This window comes from Schistocerca cancellata, chromosome 2 (genome assembly GCF_023864275.1).
Source record: "Schistocerca cancellata isolate TAMUIC-IGC-003103 chromosome 2, iqSchCanc2.1, whole genome shotgun sequence".
Taxonomy (NCBI): Eukaryota; Metazoa; Arthropoda; class Insecta; order Orthoptera; family Acrididae; genus Schistocerca; species Schistocerca cancellata.
In genome coordinates, this window is record NC_064627.1 from 189,859,810 (window position 1) to 189,886,757 (window position 26,948).

The following is a 26,948-nucleotide window of genomic DNA, read 5'->3' on the forward strand; positions in this document are numbered from 1 at the left end:
AGCTAATACACTGAATTATACGTCTGGTCAAGCCTGCTAATGCAAAGATGCTGCGTCTTACCTTATTTTGCTGGAAGCTTCTTTGCGTCTTCCGGCAAAATTTCAGAATTTGAAAATATCTTCCAATTTTGTTATCTCTCATACACTGACGTCCAGGTCCAGAAAGTTGATTTTTTACATGAAACAAAGAGAACAATGTAACAAATGACAAAATAACAAGTCCGACACGCAGTCGCCAATATAAAATAAATTAAAAATAATAATATATTAATTATTCTATCTGTATGATGGTGTTTGTAATTGTAATTGATATTTGCTTATCTGGAACGTGGACGTTTAATTATTCGGTATCAGACGCTTGACAATGGCTTTTTCGTAAAGGCACTGTTACTCGTAGTTGACAGTGAAATAAAACTGAAATAATCGGACTTCGTAAATAAATCGTTTCCAAAGACTGCTGCGGTAGGTGCGACTCAAATCTAAATCTCAATATTAGAATAATTTGCCAGCCATGTCAATACGTCGTACAGTGGTGTCTGTCTACTAAACATAAAAAAGTTACACAGTTAGTTAAATCAGATATATTCAATGAATAAGCCTACAGTTCATAATCCTACTTACTTTTATAAATATAAATTCTTTACAGAATCGAGTGCCTAGTCTGGTTGCAACTCGCAGTATTCTTCTCTAACATGAAATATGGCGGTGTGACAGACAATAAAATAAAATACGTGCTTCTCGCACCACTTCAACCAGAGCTCTCCTCTTTCTTAAATAAACATAAGAGTAACGTAATTGTGCTTTTGTTTTATCAGCGACACAGCGCTGCAGTTGTGTGCCATAGGCTTTATTTATTTGTCACTGATTATTTATTTAATTAATATTTCGCGTTTCCGCGGAAACTCACGCTCGGCATGCAAATGTGCCTTTATATTGCCCCCTGAATTGCGAGGCGAAAGGACACACCTGCAGGCGAGCAATTCACCTAAAGGCACAAGAAAATCTAAGTTATCTACAACTATTTACATGACCTACATTATACACATTATACACATTATATACAAAATTTGAATGACGCGGGTGCGCCGTAAAAGTTCTTATGTTGGCAGATAGAGTGCGCGCATGCGCAGAAGCGTCTGTGTGACTGCCGTTATGTCGTACAGTTAGATCACGCGGCACAGTATTGCAGTTCATATTGTTCGTGTGCGCGCGTTTCTCAGTCGTTGCACAAAGAAAATATTCAACCAAGATTACATATGAAGACTACATTCTATGACAGGTAACTTAATTTTAAATTTACAATATTTGTTATAACACAATACAACTTAGATTGTTGAATGTTCTTAGTTACATAGTATTGTTTTGAAATACTTCAAAGAAAAATGTCCGTATGTTTCAGGTGCGTTGACCTATACACATCGTGTCGTTATTACAGTTCATATTCATCCGCTGCACAATAATTTTTTACAGGTTAGTATCGTCGTGGTAAAGTTTTTTGATCACAGTAACATCGTTGTATAACAACGTGATTAATACATAAGCGTGTCCATTTCTCATCTCCATTATAGTCGTTGTGATGCAGTTCGTTGTGACTAAAAGCATTGCTTATTACAGATCAGACGTGACCCGTCGAGTAATTGGTCCACGTGCAGTTCGTTTTTTACATTCCGTGGAAGCTTGGTTGCAGAACCTCGGACGGTACATAGCTGGCGTCGATCCTTGGACAGTCCAGGTAAGAGTGTGTCCTGGTAGTCATCACAGAGTAGACCCACTGTAGTCCTGGTAGAGAGTATGGTATTGGTGGGCCATCAGAGATGCAGACCCACTGTAGTCCTTGTAGAAATTGTGGACAGGCCCACTGTAGTCCTGGTAGAGATTGTGGTATTGGAGGGTCATCAGAGATGCAGACCCACTGTAGTCCTTGTAAAGATTGCCAGCAGCCATCTGCTGCGACTGTGCAGGTGCACAATCACCATCGAAGAGTCTTGCAGAGAAGATAGCAAGTCCATAAACCACCACTTGTGCACGCACAAAGTTTTTGGAATTGTCCTTAGAACCAGCAATGCTGTTATCCAGTCCCTTGCTGAATTAGTAACACACGTGCAAACACTAACAGTCACAACTTCTCACATTTTGTGCATTACTGTGACCAACAGAAATGTGTGCAGTGAAATGAATGCTTACAAGATACTTAATTTGATTAACTGGTGTCAATTACAATATTATAACATGAGAATACAATTACAAAGGTACAAAATACATCATTAAAGATCATAACAATACAGATAACATTTGTAGTACAGGCTTTACAAAAGAATAGAAATAACATATACATCAGTGTTACAGGAATTATAAGTACCTACATAAAAGATCAGAATAACTTTTGAAACATCAACTTCACACATGAGCATTAAAACAAAACAGAATAAATAATGTCTAAGCATATTTACAAGGTAAATAACATATTATTAATGCCAATTATATTTGAGGATAACAGTATTCCTCATCATAGTGAATGTAGCTTAATATTAAAAGAAGAAAAAATTCTATGAAACTACACAGAGACAGGAAGAAAACAAATACACAAGGGTACACAAACACATAGTGGGATAACACAAAAGGAAAGGACAGGGTTCGTTTTCAGTGTAACATTTGGTACTGCGGTCCAACCCAAAACTTCATTCCATAGATCGTTCGTCTTATTTCAACCTTTGCTTCCACCAAAAAAATCCTATCCAAACATGCTTTCTGTATTTTTCTCGTATAACCTCTCAGTGCATTTCTTCAAATTCATCGCAACTCATTCTCTTATATAGTCTACCCCTTCTTAAGCTAACTTAAATCTACTGAGCTCAGATGCTAAACTAAGGGACGAGGCAATGCAGCAGCACAAAACAATTAACACGAACAGCAATGACAAAAAATTCAAATTGGCAAAGTAAGCAACAATATTACAACTAATATGCAATGAGCAGCAAACAAGAAAAATAAATCAGTAATAAACTGGCTTAGCAGAGTAACACAAAGTCAAATTCAGTAACACTATGCCTGGCAAACAGCAGTAACTTATACCTAAACATGACATAGCTCAAGCAGAAAAAATATTACAGTAAAACAACAATGCAGATAAGGGAAATGTATATTCACATCTTAATGTCTATGTAATTAAAGTGGTGCACCACAACTTATTCTACGAAAAATATTACCAAGTAGTTAAAAAAAAATATGTATGCAAGTCCTGTGAAGGGAAATGTCTTTTAGCGCTCCTTCGTTTTTTTTTAAGTTATTGTTTACTGGATCTGTAGGCATAAAATATCTATATTAGTACATTCATAAAATTTTATTTTAAACAATGCTGCAGTGCAGCTAGAAACTAGATATTAAAGAAAATGAGAAAACAAATACATATCGCAAGCCATATGGCATTTCTCTCAACTAGAAAGACAGTAGTCATAATCAGGTGTATAGACATAAAAATATTTCTCGTCATTTCATTAGGCATTGTAGTAAATATCATAAATTAAGAGCTCCACAGTGTTATCATGTTTTCAAGTTTGAGGGTGTCGTATTTACGATGCTTTCTACAAAGGAATGCCAACAGCGAGGATAATGGCCTCCCTTTTTTTTTCTACCTGTGCCTCTGGAAAGACACACTTAATGGCTTTTTCTCCAGGCGTCTGACACAGCTGTGTGCCCACGACGCATTACGTGCAGGTGGTCACTTAACTTTCTTACGGAAATATTTACGACAGCAGTTTCCGCTACAGTGACAGTCTCATATAAAAATATTTCATAGGTCAAGAATTTGCGTTACAAATCTGTAGAAACAAAATCCTATAAATATAACAGTGTCCAAAAAATTTTCGCCGGCATTGTGATACATTCACGCATTTACACACATTTCATAACTCTTAAAGTAAGATTCTTGGTTTCCAACAACCTTTTTCACAAGTCAGAGTCCCTAAACACTACTCATTATTCCTTACCTTATTCGTCGACACTTCTTCAATATTTCATCATAACAGCTACGTGGCTTAATCAAATAACTCATATAGCATCAGCCTATTAATCATAATCATAATCAGATTCCTCATATAACATCAGCTTATTGATCATAAACATACCTCAACAGCATAATACACATCGTCGTTGTAAAAATAACATCGTAACACCTCAGTCAAATCTCAAAATCGTCGTAGCTTCCTCCAATAATTTCAAAACCTAAAAAAATTTTCTGCACATGTCAAAAGTGTCATCTGCCTCAAACGTACTTTAAAAATCGTGATCCCATACCAAATATATCATTCAAAGCTCTCATAATATCACAATGGGTCTGAAAAAATATGAACAGTTCACAAAGTACAGACAAAATACAATTTCGTAAGTGTGAAATTATACAACGGTGGAATTACGTAAACATGTCACTGATGTAGTAAAAAGAAATGTTTGTCTCTCTTAGTTAAATGATCAGATATCTGTGTAATTTATGTATTAGAGAAATATGGTACCGATGTGTAAAGTTGTATAAGCAAATACCATATTAGCTAGGGCTCCTTGTGCTTGCCAAACTCATGGTACACAAAGCAGGTGTGTACCCTCCTGAGGATTAATGTAATTATACCCTCAGGTGTTACAGATTACAGCAATGGAATGAAATATATCACGGAAAACTTTCTTTGTAATTCAAAAATCTTTAAAAATAAATGTTTTAAGTACAAAATTAATCACTCAAATACGTGTCCTGTAGCGCTAAATGTGCATCTTGTTGTAAGATAATCTCTGTGGAAGTGTCGTAGTTATTTTCCTCTGAAAGCTAAGTTCTGCAGAAGCCAATGTACTTACCTCATGATAAATAAAAGTGGAATGCTTTGCGTAGAGATATCTTAGTTATTATGCTTATTGGCATGATGAAGAAAGTACTGTACAGTAACGTATTGTTGTGCCACGAAAAAGGCTGTCTCAGAGTTGCTACACCACAAAAGTTACTACTAAAATATGTTTTACTTTCCAGAAGAATTCAGAAAAACTGTGCAGATATAAAACAGATACACCACAAAAGCAACATTGTAAATTGTCACTCATTAGTAGCATCGTGATAAAATCGTGTAGCTGTCTCATAAACTAACCACTGTGTCATCTGGTATCTCACAGAAAGTACTTTAAATCCAGAATGAATTTTCAAGCAACCAAAATGTTGCATTAAAATCTCATTAGCAGTACTGGTAAATGTTCTAAGTATGTGAGCCTTATAGTCGTTATGTAATCGTGCAACTAACAAGCAAAAATGCACACACACAATAACACTGTGTCGTCTGTTCGCAATAACAATGCATTCGCAATTACTTGTCTAAGTACCTTTAAAACATAGTTGCATGTTAACAGTTTGTAAGTGTGACAAAGAGTACTAGTAACATGAAGTGAAAAATTTTATAGCAAAGACTAAATTAAAAAACAGATTATCTCTCAATAAACGGTTTTACATGTGAGATGTGGTGTAACCCTTTGCTCTTCTCAGTACGCAGAGTTTCAACTTGAATGCAATTATCATGCGGTATTCGTCCATAAAGAATACTGGAATTTTGCTCAAGGTTAGCGTCAATGTTATTTTTCCCTGAGCCAGCGGGCGCAAGTGGCTGCCTGCGGTGCGAGTCATTGTCTGTTTCTTTGTTGGTGCGCGTCGTTATTGGGATTAGCAGACCTAGCTTCTACAAATTCACGTTGACGAAAGTGCCCTGCTCTGTTTGAATCCCCCCAGTTCTGATGAAATTCAGGTCTGTCATTATGATTATATCGTCTGTCGTCATATCGGTAGTTCCTGTACTTTCTTTCTTGTCGGTTAAGTGGTGGAGAATTTCTCCCTGAATTATCACTGCACGGTGGACCGTTGCGTCTGAAGTTATTCTGTCTCCCTTGATAATAATTGTTTTGGTTCCCATATTGTCTGTTTCTATGGTAATCTCTGTCATATTCATTACTACGGAAATGCGATCTTTCTCTGTAACTATTATTACTCTGCCAGTGGTTGTCATATGGGTGGTGTCTGTTTTGGTCACGATTTGCATTGTAAGAATAGACTTGTCGTGTGCAGTTATTGTTTCTGTCGTAACGGAATTGTGACGGATGTGACCTGTAGTGATTGTTTTCCTGTTTTCGCACCCCGCGACTGTCTGTGTCAATTTCTAATTCTTGTAAGAGTCCCTGAAAAGCTTCAATGTCGTCTTTGCAACGTCCTGCCAAAATAATATGTCGTAAATGTTCCGGTAATTTGATTAAGCAAATGCGGATGAGCTCTGAGGGGCTGTATGGGTTTGACAGGTACTGATTCTTGTGCAACATATCTTCAAAATATTTCACAAGACTGGAAAATTCAGATTGTTCGAAATGTTTCATCATTATGATGCTATGTTTTACTCGGTCTTGTGTAGCTTGACACCAATATGCTGAGAGGAATGCATGGTAAAATTCTCCTTCACTGTGACAATCGTGAATGACCGATCGCATTCTTACAGCTGGTTCATTCTCCAAGTAGCCACACATAAATTCTAACCTGTGCTCCAATGACCAGTTGGGAGGAAAACAATGAGAAAATTGATGGAGCCACACTTGTGGATGAATGTCGTTGGCAGAATTCTTAAATGTTTTGAATTTACGTGTAGTAATGAACAGCTTATAGTCAAAATCATCGTGTCGGCGAGTAGCATATCGGTCATTGTTACGTCGTGTCGGCGGTTCCATCTCAAAATTCGGTGTACCTTGCCAATTTCTTTCATAATTTCCGAAATGCCCTGAGTTATTATTTTGTGGCTGTTCCGTATTTCTATGTCCCTCTTCCCGTATTGGAGCGCGAGTGGCCTCTGAAATACGTAATTCTTGTATTACCTGTGTCAGCTGATCTTGTACTTCCCGGATTTCTCTTTTGTGTTGCATATTAATTTGATTCTGATTTTGTTTGAATTTCCTAATTTGTTCGCACTCTTCTGTGTCAGTGATGGCTACAGGTCTTGTGTCATTCAGATCATCATCTACCTTTGTAGATAAGTTAGTGAGCTGATCCGAAAGTTCGGCTACTTTCTCCGATAGTGAACACATTTCCTCAGTGTGTTTTTCTGAACCAAGTTTCAGAGTGTCCATTTGTGTTGAAATCGAATCTACTGTGTCCTTTAAGTTTTCCTGAGTTTTTGCAAGTTGCGTAACCGAATCGGTAGATGCAACTGAGTCAATTTTAGCCCACAAGGTCTCATGATTTTCATGAACAATGGTTTGCAGTTCTTTTATGGCTGCTTCGTGATTCTTTAATGCATTTTCATGGCGCGAAAAAATAGGTTGAAAATGCTCACAAATTTGTGTTTTTACGTCATTACAGACTTTTTGGCATTTCGATTCAATGTTATGTAACTCAGTAGTTAAATCTTCACGTCGTTGTTCAAGTGTGGTGTCTAACTTCCGAAGATTTTGTTCCATTGTGTCTAACTTTTGAAGCTTTTGCTGTGTTTGTCTCTGATTTTGTTCCATTGTGTCTAACTTTTGAAGATTTTGTTCCATTTGTTGCATTAATTGTAATAACAATGCATTAGAGTCTGGAATCTGTTCCTCTACGCTTTTCGGCAGTGCATTTGCACCAGCAACATTCACATTTTGACAAGCAGAAAATGTGTCTTGACTTATTTGAGAAAACGGTGAGAACACAAAACCTGAGTCTACAGTATTTGCAATATTGTGTTCTGTCATTCCCAATTCCTGAGGCGAGCTGTTGCCGACCGATCGATCGATAATGCTTCCCTGTTTACTACCTGTATCACTGTCTACACCATTCTTTGACGCCCGCTCCATTTCCCTATGCACAGTTACCAAATTACTACTTTGAATATTAGTTAATTCATTACATGGTGGCGTTAACACACTGCTTTCGTCTTCACTGTCATTTCTCAGTTTACTTTGGAGCCTAGTGTTACGTTTTTCACACGCCATTATTGCCATTATTGTCACAATATGTCACACGACAACACAGAAAAACACAATTTGAAGAGCAAAAATAGGGGAACACATTAACATAGCACTGAAAATAATATCTAGTTAATTGTAAGCGCAGCTGCGAAATACTTGGTGCAAATCTACATGCATGCCACAACTGTTTTACTGTACAAGAATGAAAGACTGCAACTACAAAGGAGATTCTCTCTACAATTACACACTAGCAATAAACAAAATCTACACTAATTACACAAACTACAAGAAAAAATCAGAAGATTCCAGTGAGGTATCCTCAGCTAAGGGTCGACATATGAAACGTCCCCTTAGAACAATTGTACACGACTGTGCTTAAACTGACACACAATATTTTTTTTAGCGCAACGCAACCTGACTTTCAAAAATCCCTACAAAAGACTGGCCCTGACTAACATTAACCTATACCTTTCACAAATCACTTACCTCACAAAAATCTTCGTTACTCAAGCTACAGCAATACAGCGAGCGCCACTACTGCCAGCTAAATAACAGATTCAAACTACGGAAGGCACTAACTACTAGTAGGCATAGTTAGCAAATGATAAGATTTTAATAGAGAACAAACAGTGTATTTATCTTAATAGTCATCAAAAGTCATAATATATACAGCAGCTCATGACATCCATTTTTACAAATTTCAAAACTCCGCCATTTCTCTCCCCACATCCACCACTGCTGGTGGCTCACCTCCAACTGCGCAACGCTACGCGCTGTTCACATCCAGCTGCCGCTGCCCAACACTACAATGGCAGACAACAATGCAAACTAGCCACAGACTGCACACAGCACAGCGAGTGATTTTCATATAGAGCGCTACGTAACGTTGCCAATAAGAAAACATAAACAGCCTACTTACATAAAGAAAACATAAACAGCCTACTTACAGCCTGTAACGGATCGTGCAGCCACGTCTCGATCCCTGAGTCAACAGATGGGGACGTTTGCAAGGCAACAACAATCTGCACGAATAGTTCGACGACGTTTGCAGCAGCATGGACTATAAGCTCGGAGACCATGGCTGCGGTTACCCTTAAGGCTGCATCACAGACAGGAGCGCCTGCGATTATGTACTCAAAGACGATCCTGGGTGCACGAATGGCAAAACGTCATTTTTTCGGATGAATCCAGGTTCTGTTTGTAGCATCATGATGGTCGCATCCGTGTTTGTCGACATCGCGGTGAACGCACATTGGAAGCGTGTATTCGTCGTCGCCATACTGGCGTATCACCCGTCGTGATGGTATGGGATGCCATTGGTTACACGTCTTGGTCTCCTCTTGTTCGCACTGACGGCACTTTGAACAGTGGACGTTACATTTCGTATGTGTTGCGACCCGCGACTCTACCCTTCATTCGATCCCTGTGAAACCCTACTTTTCACCAGGATATTGCACGACCACATGTTGCAGGTCTTGTACGGACCTTTCTAGATACAGAAAATTTTCGACTGCTGCCCTGGCCAGCACATTCTCCAGACATCTCACCAATTGAAAACGTCTGGTCAATGTTGGCTGAGCAACTGGCTCATCACAATACGCCAGTCACTATTCTTGATGAACTGTGGTATCATGTTGAAGCTGCATGGGCAGCTGTACCTGTACACGCCATCCAAGCTCTGTTTGAGTCAATGCCCAGGCGTATCAAGGCCGTTATTACGCCCAGAGGTGGTTGTTCTGGGTACTGATTTCTCAGGATCTATGCACCCAAATTCCGTGAAAATGTAATCACATGTCAGTTCTAGTATAATATATTTGTCCAATGAATCGTTTCCATTTCTTCTTGGTGTAGCAATTGTAATGGCCAGAAGGTAATTACACTGAAGATAACGTGATAGTGCCCTAAACATCACAAAGTGGTATTTCTCGCTATACTGACGCAAGTAACAACAATGTGCTCCGGATTGTAGCGTGTAACAGGGTGGTTTGTAACGCAACTCTGTCAGTGTGTGTGTGAAACGCCGTGCTGTAATAGAGTTTATAACAGCAGCAAACGTGCCTCCAATTGCGATCCATGGAAGAATGAAAGCTTTGAACGGTGATGATCGTATAGACATCAGCAATGTCCGAAGTTGGGTAGTTCGTGCTCGAAATGAAGGACACAGTTGTGCTGACGTCAACGCGTGTGACAGAGCTCGCAGTGGACGACCGCGCACCGGCAACTGACAACACTTATCGGAGTCGGGTTGATGAGCTCATCAGCGAAAATCGTCGGATAATACAGGTGAGTGTGGCATATTACCAGACGACATATAGGCCGTCATTTCAGAATTGCGGTACAGAAAGCTGTGTGGACGGTGAGTACCTAGAATGGTCTGCTTCATGAAACAGAGAGTGAAGGACATATCTCAACAGTTTCTTTTACGTTCTGAGCGTGATGGTGATGGGTTCCTCAGCAACATTGTGGCAAGTGATAAAAGCTGGGTTCACCATTTCGACCCCGAAAAGGAGAGAATATCAATGGTCTTCCGTCACAAAGGATCAGCGACGCCAGAAACGTTCAGGAGAACGTCATCAGCCGGAAACGTTATGCTCACATTGTTCTGGGATGTCCAAGGTATGGTTCATTTAGAATTCATGCCTAAAGGTACCTTTGTAAATTCTGCATGATTCTGCGAGACTCTCAGAAAACAGAAAGTACGAATTCGAAGGGTTCGTCCAAACGAGGAGCACCGTCTCCTTAAGCACGACAATTCCAGATCACACACGAGCGCTGCTACATCTGCATCAACCCGACGCCTTTGGTTCACTGTCGTCGTTCATTGTCCATACAGTCCCGACTTGGCCCAACCGATTTCCAAAACTTAGAGAGGATAGTACTGAAGCGGTGCAAGCAGAGGTGAGGTTGTGGCTTTGTCAACAGAGCCAAACTTATAGAGTTATCAACAAACTGGTCTCTCGCTGGGAGAGATGTGTTGGTCGCTAGAGTGTGTATGATAAGAAATAAACATGAAGACATGAGGAAAAACGATGTAAAATATTAATAAAATTTGTTTTATGTAAAAAGATTTAAGAGTTATCACACACAAAATACGGAGGGTTTACTTTTCTGCACGTCTTTCACAATGACACTTGTGTCACCTCCAAAGAGAAATGTTTTTAAGTAATTTATCATGTTTAGTGGCAGGTCACTGATATTCATATCATGAAAAGCAATGCACCAAGAATATCCTGAGCTTGCAAGACCCCAGTCAGATGCAAACCTCATCTCTTATTTTTGGCGCTGGAAGACAACCTTCTTTTTATTACTTTCCAGATATGAAGTGAACAGTTGGTGAAATTTTTCGCTAATCCCTCAATGTTCCAACATACGTAATAGTAATACCGTACTGGGATGGTTCTTTAGGAAAGGATACGAGCAATTTCTTTCACTTTCTGACAGATACAAACAGACACACTGTTGATCGGGCTGTTAGTAATCTTCTTCCTCTTTTTTTTTTCTGAGCTCTCAAACGTAATGAGGTATCTTGAGCAGAATGATCTCCTCCATAACAACCAGCATGTATTGCATGTATTCCGAAAACATCAGTCATGCAAAACCCGTCTTTTCCTCACATGACATCCTAAAACTCATGGATCAAAGCCATCAGCTAGAAGCAGTATATCTTGACTACGAAAAAGTGTTTGACGCAGTACCGGCGCCTGTTAATAAAAGTATGATGATCGGCAGATGTAGAAGTAAATTCAATCGTGCTCCGGGAAGTGTGTTGCTGTTCATGTTGTACTCGCATATTAGTGACTTGGCAGACGATGTTAGTAATAATTGCAGATCCTTTCCAAAATAGTTCAAAATGGCTCGAAGCACTATTGGACTTAACACCTGAGGTCATCAGTCCCCTAGACTTAGAACTACTTAAACCTAACTAGCCTAAGGACATCACACTCATCCATGCCCGAGACAGGATTCGAACCTGCGACCGCATCAGCTGTTCCGGGCTGAAGCTACTAGAGCTGCTCGGCCACAGCAGCCGTCAGATCCTTTTCAGATTATGCGGAAATTTTCAGTCATATCTATATAAGATTTCAATGTGGTGAAAGATTAGCAACTTGCTTTAGATGTAAATTTGTGTACTTCGAAAATCAAATGTACTTAGTAGTATCCTATGACTAAAAGATCAGTGAGTCACAACTGGAATCACACAACTCAAAAAATATATACGGATGTTGTCGGGATATTATGAAATGGAACGATCACACAGGTTCAATTTTAGGTAAAGCAGATGACACACTTCGGTATGTTAGTAGGATACTGAGAAAGCGCAATCGGTCTACTAAGGAAGTTACTTACAAAAAACACTTGCGACACATCCCAAAATAAGGATCGAATTTGTGGAAGCCATATGAAATAAAATATTGAGCGTGTACAAATAAGGGCTCCACGAATGTACAAATGTATATTTGACTCGCAAGAGAATGTCGCTAAGATGCTGATACTTATAAGGTTTCTAGAACAAATGTTAAGTGAGGAATTAGGAATAAACTTCTACCCACTTTAGGGAACGTGATGACAAGATTAGTCTAGTTACAACTTGCATAGCGGCATTGAAGCAATCATTCTTCCCGCGCTCCAGACGCGAATGGGTCAGGAGAAATACGTGATACATCGTTCAGTGGGAAGTTCCTTCTGCCATGTACTTCATTGTAGTTTGCAGATTATTTATGTAAATATACGGTCCTAAAACGCGGACTTGTAAAATCCTTACAATTCTAAAGTTCACATGGCGTCTTGCATCGGTTACAAGCAACGCAAAGATCAGGCATGCTAGGTTTGTTATCAGCATGCATAGGGTCAGCGGGTGTCAAACATCTGTTGGTAGCACCGAACGTAAACAGATTAATCACAGAGTGGCATCGCTAGAGGGGGAACCCCTGAATCCCCGATAACTTCGTCTGTGAAATCGACTACTTGGAAACATTTGCTCCTACATCGCGGAGACTTTCCTTTTATTTTTCGCCTTACGCAGTGAGCTTTGTCAAATATTTCAGAAGTAATATGCATAACGGTAGTTCTGAAGATGACAGAATGTACTCAAAAACAATTTACAACGTCCATAATGCTTCAACATATACACCGATGAGCCAAAACATTGTGACCACCTGTTTAATAGCATGTTGTTCCAATTTTCAACCACAGTACAACAGAGATGCTGCCTGGCAAGGGCTCCACAAGTCCTTGACAGGATTCCAGAAGTACACTACTGGCCATTAAAATTTCTACACCAAGAAGAAATGCGGATGATGAACGGGTATTCATAGGACAAATATATTATACTAGAACTGACATGTGATTACATTTTCACGGAATTTGGGTGCACTGATCCTGAGAAATCAGTACCCAGAACAACCACCTCTGCCCGTAATAACGGGCTTGATACGCCGGGGCATTGAGTCAAACAGAGCTTGGATGGCGTGTACAGGTATAGCTGCCCATGCAGCTTCAACACGATACCACAGTTCATCAAGAGTAGTGACTGGCGTATTGTGACGAGCCAGTTGCTCGGCCACCATTGACCAGACGTTTTCAATTCGTGGGAGATCTGGAGAATGTGCTGGCCAGGGCAGCAGACGAACATTTTCTGTATCCAGAAAGGCCCGTACAGGACCCGCTACATGCGGTAGTGCATTATCCTGCTGAAATGTAGGGTTTCGCAGGGATCGAATGAAGGGTAGAGCCACGGGTCGTAACACATCTGAAATGTAACGTCCACTGTTGAAAGTGCCGTCAATGCGAACAAAAGGTGACTGAGACGTGTAACCAATGGCACCCCGTACCATCACGCCGGCTGATACGCCAGTATGGCGACGACGAATACACGCTGCCAATGTGTGTTCACCGCGATGTCGCCAACCACGGATGCGACCATCATGATGCTGTAAACAGAACCTGGATTCGTCCGAAAAAATTACGTTTTGCCATTCGTGCAGCCAGGTTCGTCGTTGAGTACACCATCGTAGGCGCTCCTGTCTGTGATGCAGGGTCAAGGGTAACCGCAGCCATGGTCTCCGAGCTGATAGTCCATGCTGCTGCAAACGTCGTCGAACTGTTCGTGCAGATGGTTGTTGTCTTGAAAATGTCCCCATCTGTTGACTCAGGGATCGAGACGTGGTTGCACGATCCGTTACAGCGATGCGGATAAGATGCCTGTCATCCCGACTGCTAGTGATTCGAGGCCGTTGGAATCCAGCACGGCGTTCCGTATTACTCTTCTGAACCCACCGATTCCATATTCTGCCAACAACACGATCATCAATGTCGCGATACGATAAACCGCATTTGCGATAGGCTACAATCCGACCTTTATCAAAGTCGGAAACGTGATGGTACGCATTTCTCCTCCTTACACGAAGCATCACAACAACGTTTCACCAGGCAACGCCGGTCAACTGCTGTTTGTGTATGAGAAATTGGTTGGAAACTTTCCTCATGTCAGCACGTTGTAGGTGTCGCCACCGGCGCCAACCTAGTGTGAATGCTCTGAAAAGCAAATCATTTGCATATCACAGCATCTTCTACCAGTCGGTTAAATTTCGCGTCTGTAGCACGTCTTCTACGTGGTGTAGCAATTTTAATGGCCAGTAGTGTATGTTCGAATGGGTGCAGAGAAGGCACGTTTGCTGGCCAATACATCAATGTGAGTTTACTGTAATGCCCCTCAAACCACTGTAGCACGATTCTGACCTTACAACACGAACAGTTATCCCGATGGAAGATGTCCTCACCGTAGGGAGAGACTTCAAGCATGAAGTGGTTCGCAATAATGTTCACGTAGTTCGCTACTGTCATGATGCCTTCCATTACCTCAACAGATCCCATGGAAACTCAACTCAGTGTACCACATAGCATAATTCTGCCCTCACTTTCTGCATCTGCGGCGCGGTGCATGTTTCGTGCAGGCATTTGCCTGGGTGACGGCATGGTAGAACGAAACCATGGACCTGGTGAAACAAGAAATGCGAATCATTCGACAGACGACACTTTTCTACTCATCTACGGCGAAAACTCAGTGTTGCTGTGCCTGCTGCAGTCATAACTGATTGTGTCGTTGGGTAAACACGGTAACAAGTAAGGGTGGTATGATGTGGATCTCCATGTTCAATGCTGGCCTTTGAATAGTGTGCTGCGAAATGTGTCTTTACTCTGTCATCAAATCTGCCACTGATCGCTGTCTGGCCGGCCGTGATGGCCGAGCGGTTCTGGGCGCTGCAGTCTGGAACCGCGCGACCGCTACGCTCGCAGTTTCGAATCCTGCCTCGGGCATGGATGTGTGTGATGTCCCTAGGTTAGTTACGTTTAAGTAGTTCTAAGTTCTAGGGGACTGATGACCTCAGAAGTTAAGTCCCATAGTGCTGAGAGCCATTTGAACCATTTGGTCGCTGTCTACCCTGGATCACACGGTCTGGGATCCTCCGTTTTGTGATGAGACGTGGTCCAGCAGTACCATACGGCCTAATGGTGGTTTCACCGTCCTTCAACCACTTGCCATAGGTGCTCACGAGAGCAGTACGCCAATAGGCCACCAGCTTCGCCGTTTCATAGATTCTTGTTTCGAGCCGCAGCGCCACATCAAGGTGCCCTTTGTCAGAATCGCTTATATCAGTGGAGTTCTGCATTTGCGGCCCTTATCTTCACTATAATTACTGCACATTCGTTTCTCTTCTGCTTACAATCTTTCCTTAATGGGTGAGGTGCCCGCAACACCACCAGGAGGCATTCAACCTTGCGGTGGGCAGTGGTCATAATGTTTTGGCTCATCGGTGTATATTGACATTATTGTTATTGTTATTATTATTATTATTATCAGTCATTCCGCCTGAAGGAGATCGCTAAAACACAAATAATTTTTATGGATTTTTACCTCTCTTCTTTCTTCCCAAAAATCCTTCACATATTCAGTGTTTTTCTTGGCGATTCTATATTCGTTCATCCTGCGTATTTGTCCACAGTCCTTTTCATTCCTTTTCTAATTTTGTTTGTAATCGTCTCTCTGTCTGTACAGTTCTTTTGTCGGTCTCATCCAAATGCCGTCTTTCTGAACTGGCCCGGAGACCTTTCTCAGTATTTTCCCCTCTCCTTAATTTTTCTTCTTCCTTTGCTTGTCGTTGTTTCTAAGGTGTTCAAGGTTTCTGGTAAGGCTGCTGTATTAGAGTGTCTTAAGCTGGCATTGATGGAGATACTTCTTATTTTGTACTGGTTCCATGTAAGTGTGTATGCTTTCTGTAGTCTGGTATCCCGTCTTCACTGATTGTCGAGTTCAGTCTTGTTTTCTGTATAATCTCTCCCAAATATTTTAAACTTCCTACTTTTGTTACCTATCCGTACTTAGTATCCAGTGGGTGTCTGTCTGTCTGGATTTTGTGACCATGTGCTGCGTTTTTCATATAAGATTTGCAGTCCTTATTCGACAAGGATTTCGTTTAGTGTCTGTAGATGTTTTTTGGCTTCTTTTCTACTATTTGTTTTTTTGGCTATACCATCAGAAAGGCTAGATATTATTTGTTGACGGTTCTTCCCTTGTGTCTCTCCATCTTTACCCTACTGACTCCTTCGTCCCAAGTCCTGATTGTTTTTTTCTACAACTGAGTTAAACTGAGTGGGTGACAGGTCACCTCCCTGTCTTACACCTGCCTTGATATCGAAAGATTCAGACATCGCTCCCATGAATTTCAGTTTAGATGTTAATATTTCCTGGATTATATTATATGTTATATACGAGGTGTTCCACAAAAGGTTTATATTGTTTGAAATTTAATAACTGATGAGGTATTAATGATAACCTGATCCAACTCACGACTAGCAAGCGAAGCCAGTGTCTTTTTTATTTTATTTTTTATTTTTTATTTTTTTTTTGTTTATTTCGTCCAGTACTTATACGTAAATAAGATGGCTGGAAGCTTGTCCTTGGAACAAAAAAAGTGGATTTTAAAGTGTTACTGGAAATGTGAAAACATTGAAGAAGCGCAGAGACGATGGCGGGCAGAGTTTGGAACTACGCCACTGTTACCTATAACAATAACTAAATTACGCGACAAGTTTGAGGGGGAAGGAAGTGTGGGTGATCTGTAGAAGGGCAGTGTGGCAGGAAGAAATCAGTAGCGGACAAGGGAGGGGTGGAAGCAGTGGTACAAGCTTTTATAAGATCCCCAAAGAAGTTCATACGGCAAACAGCTTGTAAATCAGGTGCACTCAAATTATGTACTCAATGAATTTTAAAACAAACAAGGGGGAAAACCTACATTCGATTAGGGTACGAGTACAAGGAGTAAGTTCACAGGTATATGAGCGGCTCGAAAACTTCACGAATAACGGAACCCAGTATGTTGTCCTCGACGGCGAGTGTTCGTCAGAGACAAGGGTATCTCCAGTAAGTGTGATAGGACCACTGTTGTTCTCTGTATACATAAATAGTTTGGCTGACGGGGTGGGCAGCAATCTGCGGTTGTTTGCTGGTGATGCTGTGGTGTACGGTAAGATGTCGAAGTTGAGTGACCGTAGGAAGATACGAAACGACTTAGACAAAATTCCTGGTTTGTGTGATAAATGGCAGCTAGCTCTTTCTGTGGAAAAATGTTAATGCGGATGAGTAGGAAGAACAAACTTGCATTATTCGGGTATAGTATTACAAGTGACCTGCTTGACACAATCAAGTCGATTAAATATCAGGAGTGCAAATATGAAATGGAACGAACGTGTGAGAACTGTGGTGGGGAAAGCCAAAGGCCGACTTTGGTTCACGGAGAGAATTTTAGGAAAGAGTGGTTCATCTGTAAAGGAGACCGAATATAGGACGGTGGTGCGGTCCGTTCTTGAGTGGTACTCAAGTGTTTGGTATCCGTACCATGTCGGATTGAAGGAAGACATCGAAGCAATTCGGGCTGCTAGATCTGTTACCGGTAGGTTCTAACACCACGTAAGTGATACGGAGATGCTTCGGGGATTCAAATGGGAATCGCTGGAGGGTAGGCAACGTTCTTTTCGAGAAACACTATTGAGAAAATTTAGAGAACCGGTATCTGAAACTACAATCGCCAACACAGATTGCGCGTAAGGACCACGAAGATAAGATAAGAGAAATTAGGGTTAATACGGAAGCGTGTAGATAGTCGTTTTTCCCTCGTTTTGTTTACGAGTGGAACGAGAAAGGAAATGACTACTATTGGTACAGAGTACCTTCCGCCACGTACCTTGCGGTGGCTTGTCGAGCATCTGCATAGATGTAGATGTAGATGAAGACCATTTCTTTGAGTAAGCAGGTGGACCGCGATATTACTGTCGTGACTCGTGGCATTTCCTGGATGAAAAAATTTGTTGAGAGATGGATGCGCCGACGAGGAAATGTTGAGTTTCTACCCAGATGTTCCAATCTAAAGCTGTTAGAATTCTTTCTGTAGGGAACTCTGAAGGACATCGTCTACGCCACAAAGCCACGTACGCTGGATAACATGAGAGACGCGAATGTGACTGACAGTGAACTGGCCATTCCAATGGCAACTATAAAGGCATATGTGTCGAACTAATCAGCAGCGTTGCAGACGCTTTATTGCTGTCGATGGAAACCATTTTGAACATCGTCCACAGTGATACATAACCAGTAATGTCGTAAACATCTATATGTCTTATAAACGCACAGTTTTTGTTATTTTTATCCGAGTTATTAAAGTTCAAAAAGTGTAAACCCCTTTGTGGGACATCCTGTATATTGCAGCGGTGTAAAACTTCGCCACAGTTCAGAGTCGCAACTAGGCCTCAGCCACCACCACCAGCCACAGACGATGACATGTTAAAACAGCAACCGATCGCTTTTCGATCCCTTTCGCAGCGACCTCCTCCTGCAAGACGACATCTGCACCTAAAACATGCCGGCCGCGGTGGTCTAGCGGTACTGGCGCTGCAGTCCGGAACCGCGGGACTGCTACGGTCGCAGGTTCGAATCCTGCCTCGGGAATGGGTGTGTGTGATGTCCTTAGGTTAGTTAGGTTTAAGTAGTTCTAAGTTCTAGGGGACTTATGACCTAAGATGTTGAGTCGCATAGTGCTCAGAGCCATTTGAACCATTTTTGAACCTAAAACATTGGCCCCCTTCGAGGCGTTTACACGCGACACGAAACACGGTTTCTTCAGCAGCGTGTGCATCAGCCAGCTGCATTTAAACCGCCAGAGCTAGACTGTCTTCATGGGGACATCTGGGGCGTAGTGTGAGGCTAAGAGTGCGCCGGTCGATTTCGACTCCTCTTCCGCTGTCTGCGGGACGCGAAACACCGACCGCTGACTCGGTTCCTGGACTCCTAGCAACCAGCCCTCTGCTGCTGCCACATGGTCCGAGACACGCAGTGAGATGCAGCCATTTCGGTGCCGCCATTCTCCAGCCTATGGACCCATTCAACACTCGAGGCAGCCCTGCTGGGCAAGCCTATCTTTCCCTGGCTACCGGTCGTCGCATCGCTGCCCTGCCGTCCTGACTTGGCAGTATCTGTCTACCGCAATGCAGATATACAGCAAAGCTGTACACCATCGTCCATGACGAACGCCTGTGTCGGTGTGTCCATACCAGCGTACTCGGGTCTGAGGACCATCGCCCGCCGCCTACCATCTACGTGCTACTGACATACTGCTCTATGTTTCTTTACGATTGTTAATAAACCTACCTATCGATACTATCGATATCTGAACGTTAATGAAACCGATAAGCAACAGGGACGAATTCCTGACTGGAAACGGAGAAAAAAAAAAGTCCTATGAATGTGTGTCCGGAAAAGCATAGTTGCCACTGTAGATGGTGCTGACGAATGAAACTTCCTCTCCTAGCATACCATGTGTTCCTTGTATGCTGCAGGCTGTGTAAAATTCAACTTTAAAAATATTTTGCTCGCAACGGGAAATAAACCGACACTTCCTGTCGGCAATGGGCGTCCCATTAAAGACTTCATGATCAGTATTCGTTTGGGCAGAGTCCAGCTACAAGTTGCAAAAAAGACACTGCAATTACCAGAGATTATGCGCCCGACGTCTTTTAGGATAGACCCCGCTATGTATTTTTTCCGTAACATCAATAAAATTCACTAAATACACAAATTATTTTGATATAAATACACTACTGGCCATTAAAATTGCTACACCAGGGAGATGACGTGCTGCAGACGCGAAATTTAACCGACAGGAAGAAGATGCTGTGATATGCAAATGATTAGCTTTTAAGAGCATTCACACACGGTTGGCGCCGGTGGCGACACCTACAACGTGCTGACACGAGGAAAGTTCCCAACCGATTTCTCATACACAAACAGCAGTTGACCGGCGTTACCTGCTGAAACGATGTAGTGATGCCTCGTGTAAGGAGGAGAAATGCATACCATCACGTTTCCGACTCTGATAAAGGTCGGATTGTAGCCTATCGCGATTGCGGTTAATCGTATCGCGACATTGCTGCTCGCGTTGGTCGAGATCCAATGACTGTTAGCAGAATATGGAATCGGTGAGTTCAGGAGAGTAATACGGAACGCTGTGCTGGATCCCAACGGCCTCGTATCACTAGCAGTCGAGATGACAGGCATCTTATCCACATAGCTGTAAAGGATCGTGCAGCCTCGTCTCGATCCCTGAGTCAACAGTTGTGGACGTTTGCAAGACAACAACCATCTGCACCAACAGTTCGACGACGTTTGCAGCAGCATGGACTATCAGCTCGGAGACCATGGCTGCGGTTACCCTTGACGCTTCATCACAGACAGGAACGACTGCGATGCTGTACTCATCGACGAACCTGGGTGCACGAATGGCAAAACGTCATTTTTTTGGATGAATCCAGGTTCTGTTTACAGCATCATGATGGTCGCATCCGTGGTTGGCGACATTGCGGTGAACGCACATTGGAAGCGTGTATTCGTCATCGCCGTACTGGTGTATAACCCGGCGTGATGGTATGGGTTTACAAGTCACGGTCACCTCTTGTTCGCATTGACGGCACTTTGAACAGTGGACGTTATATTTCAGATGCTTTACGACCCGTGGCTCTACCCTTCATTCGATTCCTACGAAACCCTACATTTCAGCAGGATAATGCACGACCGCATGTTGCAAGTCCTGTACCAGCCTTTCTGGATGCAGAAAATGTTCGACTGCTGCCCTGGGCAGCACATTCTCCAGATCTCTCACCAACTGAAAACGTCTGGTCAATGGTGGCAGAGCAACTGGCTAGTCACAATACGCCAGTCACTTCTCTTGATGAACTGTGGTATCGTGTTGAAGGTGCATGGGCAGCTGCACCTGTACACGCTATTCAAGCTCTGTTTGTCTCAATGCCCAGGCGTATCAATGCCGTTATTACGGCCAGAGGTGGTTGTTATGGGTACTGATTTCTCATGATCTATGCACCCAAATTGCGTGAAAATGTAATCACATTTCAGTTCTAGTATAATATATTTGTCCAATGAATACCAGTTTATCATCTGCATTTCTTCTTGGTGCAGCAATTTTAATGGCCAGTAGTGTAATTACTCTCATTAATATTACTTTTTATTATTAAGTTATTTTCTAATTGTCAAGTATGTATAAAATAAAACGTGGCGCCTGTCCAAACTTTTACATAGGACAAACGGGCAGATCTTTTGAGGAGGAAGAAGGAGGAGATAAGCATTTAGCTCACCGTCGACAACGAGGTCATTAGAGACGGAGCACAAGCTCGGATTAGGGAAAGATGGAGAAGGAAATAGGCCGTGCCCTTGTCAAAGGAACCATGCCGGCGAAACCGTCGTCCTCCGGAAAGATCTTTTGATGCTCGCTTTAGAGGATATTTTAACGTAGGTGGAAATAAGATTTTAGTTCTCAGTTTAGGAAATGCTAACATAAAGTAAGACGCTTATATCAACTTTTAGATATCTGCCATTATTTTCCTGAAGAACACCATCTGGAAACTCTTGAAGAGCTTGAAATTTTCAGTAACCGTAAAAAAATACCCAAGTCATTTGTTAAGAGAACAAAGTGATTTCTGTAACAAAACCCTTTTCGAAGTATTTATAATCTGTTATAATGTTTCTTTTCTCTGTTTGCTTTCCTTTTCTTTTTGTTGAGATTCCGTTTTCTGTCCCTCGGACACGCCTAACAGCAGCTTGTTATAACAGTTATTTATTGTGCACTGCCTACCGCCGGTGAATTCACGGATCACATCTGTAGAGCACTTTATTTAACCTGCTTCTGTTGTGTGTTTAACTTACTTACACCACTAATACGTAATTTTTTCCTACTTTCCCTTTCAGAAGTGTGTAGCTCACAATCGAATTTACATTGTGAATATGTTTAATTTTACATTTGCGATTTGAAAAGTGACAGTTTTGTAATAAATGGTGAGCAAAATGAAAAAAAAATCGTAATATGGATCAAAAAATTTCGCAATTCATAATAGCTTTTTAATTTTCTATGTGTGCAGCATCCTATGGGTAAGTTCTTTGACCATAACCTACATGTTTCTGTATGAGCAACATCTTTGCATCTCCTAAGTCTAAGTTCTTGACCATAGCGTATATATTCGTATGTAAACACAGTGTATATCACGAGTGCACGACACAGTAGTGAAATATGCAGCTAAATTTTATAAAACTGAAACATGGACGAGAAAATGATAACAGATGTACAGCTGAGCGGGAAAACTGTCACCACAGCATAATTATAATAAGGATGTTCATCTATACGCAAATACAGATATATTTTCGATAAATGCTGCCTTGCCACTTACAGTTGTTCCACTTGTATCTGTTTAGTCACCAGCAAATAATTTTCTTTGTATTTAAATAGTGATCTCCAGCAATATAAACATGTACATTTATAAAGACCTGAGGATGGGCACAAGCCGGAAACCGGTCGTGTGACGAATAAATAACCTTTTATTGTGACTGATAGCGGAAATTTTCCTACACCCTATAAAGGAACAGTGACGGAGTTCAACAACATCCACTATGGATAAGATTCACAAAATGAAACTGGCTCGAAAAATATTTCATGCACCTTAAAACAGGCAATTTATCTCACATTATCTGCCCTGAGTATGGATGATGTAAGTGGGATTGCCTATTTTCTGGTGCATGAAATATTTCGGGGACCAGTTTGATTTTGGGCATCCTGTATAATAGTTAACCGTAGCTTTAGTTCTAACAACTATTGTGAGGATTTGTTTGTTTCGTAAGAGCCTCTGTTGGCCTGTAGAGTTGAACTGTCATGAATCACTGTGCATTGCAGTTGTGTATAGAGGTAGGCTTCATGCTGGTATTTACTATCTCCTTCTATCTTTTTAAATACGTTCTCTGATGGTGACTTGCTAAGAAGTGGAAACCGGCTATGGTACCATTTGTCTGACCTAAGGCTGAAAAACAAATAAAAGAAGTTTGTTTAAAAGACACTCTATGTGTTACTCTACCACTATGCCTAGTCTCTACTATATTAAACACTTGAGTCACTAGGAAGCTCGCAATATTTTGATCTACGTGTATGGTAGGATCTGCCTGGTTCTTCTTTCTGTGTGCGCAATTAAATATGTTGTAATTTTGTTTTCTAGCATTTATAATGTCCCTCACCAGGATAGGAGGATATATTATGACGCGGCTTCGTACACTAAATGGGCCAACCGTGCAATCCTTGTGACCTAAATTCCTGACTGTTAGTGAGCGGATGAAGACTCGTGATATACACCCCAAGCGATTAAAAAGTTGCGCAGATTGTTTTTATCATACACAGAAGTGTACAGCACTAACATCGAAGCACAAAAAAACGTCACGCGGACTGCAGGTAGAGTACTATACTGTGATACTGTGGAGCAGGAAAAGAGTTCTGTAGAACAAGGTCCATTGGCTTCGACGAAATGTCGCACACGTCTACCTCACTAGAATGACTGACGTATGAATCATCCTTTCGGTCGCCTCTCCGGTGACGAATGTCATCAACAGGAATCTCTTCCTTGTATTCTATGAAGCAGCACTCACGGGACTGTTTCGCTAATGACGTTAAAATTTCTTGGGAGGATAAAACAATTTGTACTTTTCAAAGAAATACTCTCTATTGTGGACTGGCAAGACAGCCAATCCACTATGACAGGAAGCCGAAAGGCACGCGTTTAAGCTCACGCAGGCTGGCGTGAGGTCTGGAACAGGACAAGGAAATTATAGTAGCAAAGAACGTACGTAGCTGCTGGAATACTTAACTTTAATCCATAATTGGTGAACATCGCTCCTGACGGTACATGTTTTACAGCATCAATAGTAACTGGTAATGGCGCCTTTCTAGGTCGTAGCAAATGACGTAGCTGTAGGCTATGCTAACTATCGTCTCGGCAAATGAGAGCGTAATTTGTCAGTGAACCATCGCTAGCAAAGTCGGCTGTACAACTGGGGCTAGTGCTAGGAAGTCTCTCTAGAGCTGCCGTGTGGCGGCGCTCGGTCTGCAATCACTGATAGTGGCGACGCGCGGGTCCGACGTATACTAACGGACCGCGGCCGATTTAAAGTCTACCACCTAGCAAGTGTGGTGTCTGGCGGTGACACCACACTCTCTTCATCTTCTAATGCAGGGTTGGTTCGACCTTCTCCTCAAAATCACAGTTGACAGGTGTAGCAGCCCTTTTTCTGTTTTCGCTTTTGTTGTGTTGTTTTTCGTCTAATAGGTGAAAGTTTGATTTTATTTTTTACACTTTGACTGTCATTGAATGGGTTTACTTTTATTTAATATTGTCCCGGCTAAGTATCAGTTTGATTATTTCTAAAACCCAATGTTAAACGTGAGTCACTACACGTATAGTCTTCCCAACTCTGAGAGAGAAAAAATCTTTAGTAACTCTACTACCAATGTTTATAGACGACGATACTTTAACCTTTCGTTCAATTGTTTTAGTTACGAATCGCTAGTTTGTTCTTGGCATAGATCACGTAACCTTAACGTTTATAAATCTAAGTTAATTAATGTTCAAGACTTGTATTATGTTTCAAATTAACAACGTCAGTTTATTGACAAAAATTATTAATAAATAGGTTCACTCATACGATCTCATTCAAAGAAGTTCTTAAATTAGATGTCTAAGTAGGATTCCCGCTAACATCAGAGATGTTAGATAATATCCTGTCACTTTCGGTAAATAAGTTCTTTCTATTTAATATCCGCAAACTGTCATGAACTATGATCACTAGTCGCGTGAAGTTAAAGTTTCCCAGTATCACAATTCAAAGTCCGAATCCGGTTAAAATTCTCAATTCAGTAAAGCGTTTAAATATTCACACGAATTGACATTAAAGCCAAAGAGATTACTATTCACCTTCCCGTTTGTCTAATCTGATAAATGTCCAAATTAAAGTCTTGAATTGACAATCCTCAAAAACAATCTTCCTCAAAAACAATCTCGTCACGATCTGTTCTTGATCCCCGTTTAATAAAGTCCCAGTTGTTGTTCTCTAAAGCTGTACGTCCTAAATAACTTCCGAACTAGAACAGACTAGAGACTGGAATATCGTAATTACAACGTATGGCTATTTATACTTTAGTAAACACTATATTTGGTGTCCCAGACCTACGTTCTATGACTATAACATTGATTTTCTTACGTATTGGAATAACTAATATTTTAATATTTTCTACTGTTTTCCCCCTTCCCAAGTTTCTAAAATTTATAATTAAATTTTCCTTTTCTTTTCTTTTCTTTTCTTTTGTTTCTGTACTAGATATTTCCCTCTATTTGTTTTTTATTTATTTTTCGTAATTACTACTTGTGGAGGGACTTGGCTCGTTTTGTGAACTGATATTTTAAGAACATGGGAGCTAACTTGGGAGCTATTTTTGTTTTTTTTTTTTTCATCACCGAGAGGCGCTGTAGGTCTTACACAGGTTAAGGGCGGGAGAAGATAGAACAACTCTATTTAAATATAATGGGCTAGAAACTCAGTTAACTACTTATATTTTCGTGAAGAAGCACAAATGCATTAATAAGAAGCTCACACGACTGAAGAAGGTAAAAAGGGAATAAAATAGGCGATGGAAGTTCTTGGATAGGAAATAGTTGTTTCTGAACTGGGAGAAAATGCTCAGTCAATGAACGGCGGGGAGTCAAATGAAAAACTTGAAAAGTCTAATAAAAAATCGACGTTTTAGCACCATTGTTCCGTAAGTTGGCAATACTATTACCAAAGGTGTAAAGAATGCCCCACTGGCGGCGGCATAGTACAGATAATCGAAATGCGGCCACAATACCAGTTCAACGTGGTTTCCCCGGTTGCGACAAGCAACAAGGAAGAACAGCGTTCTGTCGTACGTTATCTGAATAGGTACGAAACCTATTGAAATCCATCGGCGAATAACGGCTCGGTATGGTGATGCATGTCTGTTACTGTGGCATGTGTATGAGTAGCGTAGAAAATTCGGAAATGGTGTGATTTTTGTGATAGACGCCCGGAGCCCGGGACAGGCACTCCGCGTTGTGACACCAGGGTCTACTGTAGCAGATAATGCCACTGTGATGGGAAATCGCTATGTGATGGTGGATGACATAGCTGCTGCACATCACATCATTCATGAAGTGCTTAAGTTTCGCAAAGTGTCTGCAAGATGAGTGTCACGGCAGCTCACTCCAAAACTGAAACAGCGAAGCGTTGACGTGTGTAAACAACTTCTGTGGCGCTTTGAAGCAGGAGGAGAAAGACGGCAAGCAAGGAATGGCGCCCTTTCTCAACACCAAAACCCAATAAGTTCTTGACTCAGCCATCTGCACGGTAGGTTTTGCTGACACTCTTTTGGCATGAACGGGCGCTATCTCGCACCACTACACGAATGGGGAAACACCACCGCCAGTTTGTCGTATTCCAGTATGATAAAAAATGATCTTCGGACTGCAGTACTATCAAAGTGTCGTGGACTTTTGACAACAGGCGTTATTTTGCAATGTGACAACGCCCGACTTCATACAAGCCGTGCAATATCTGC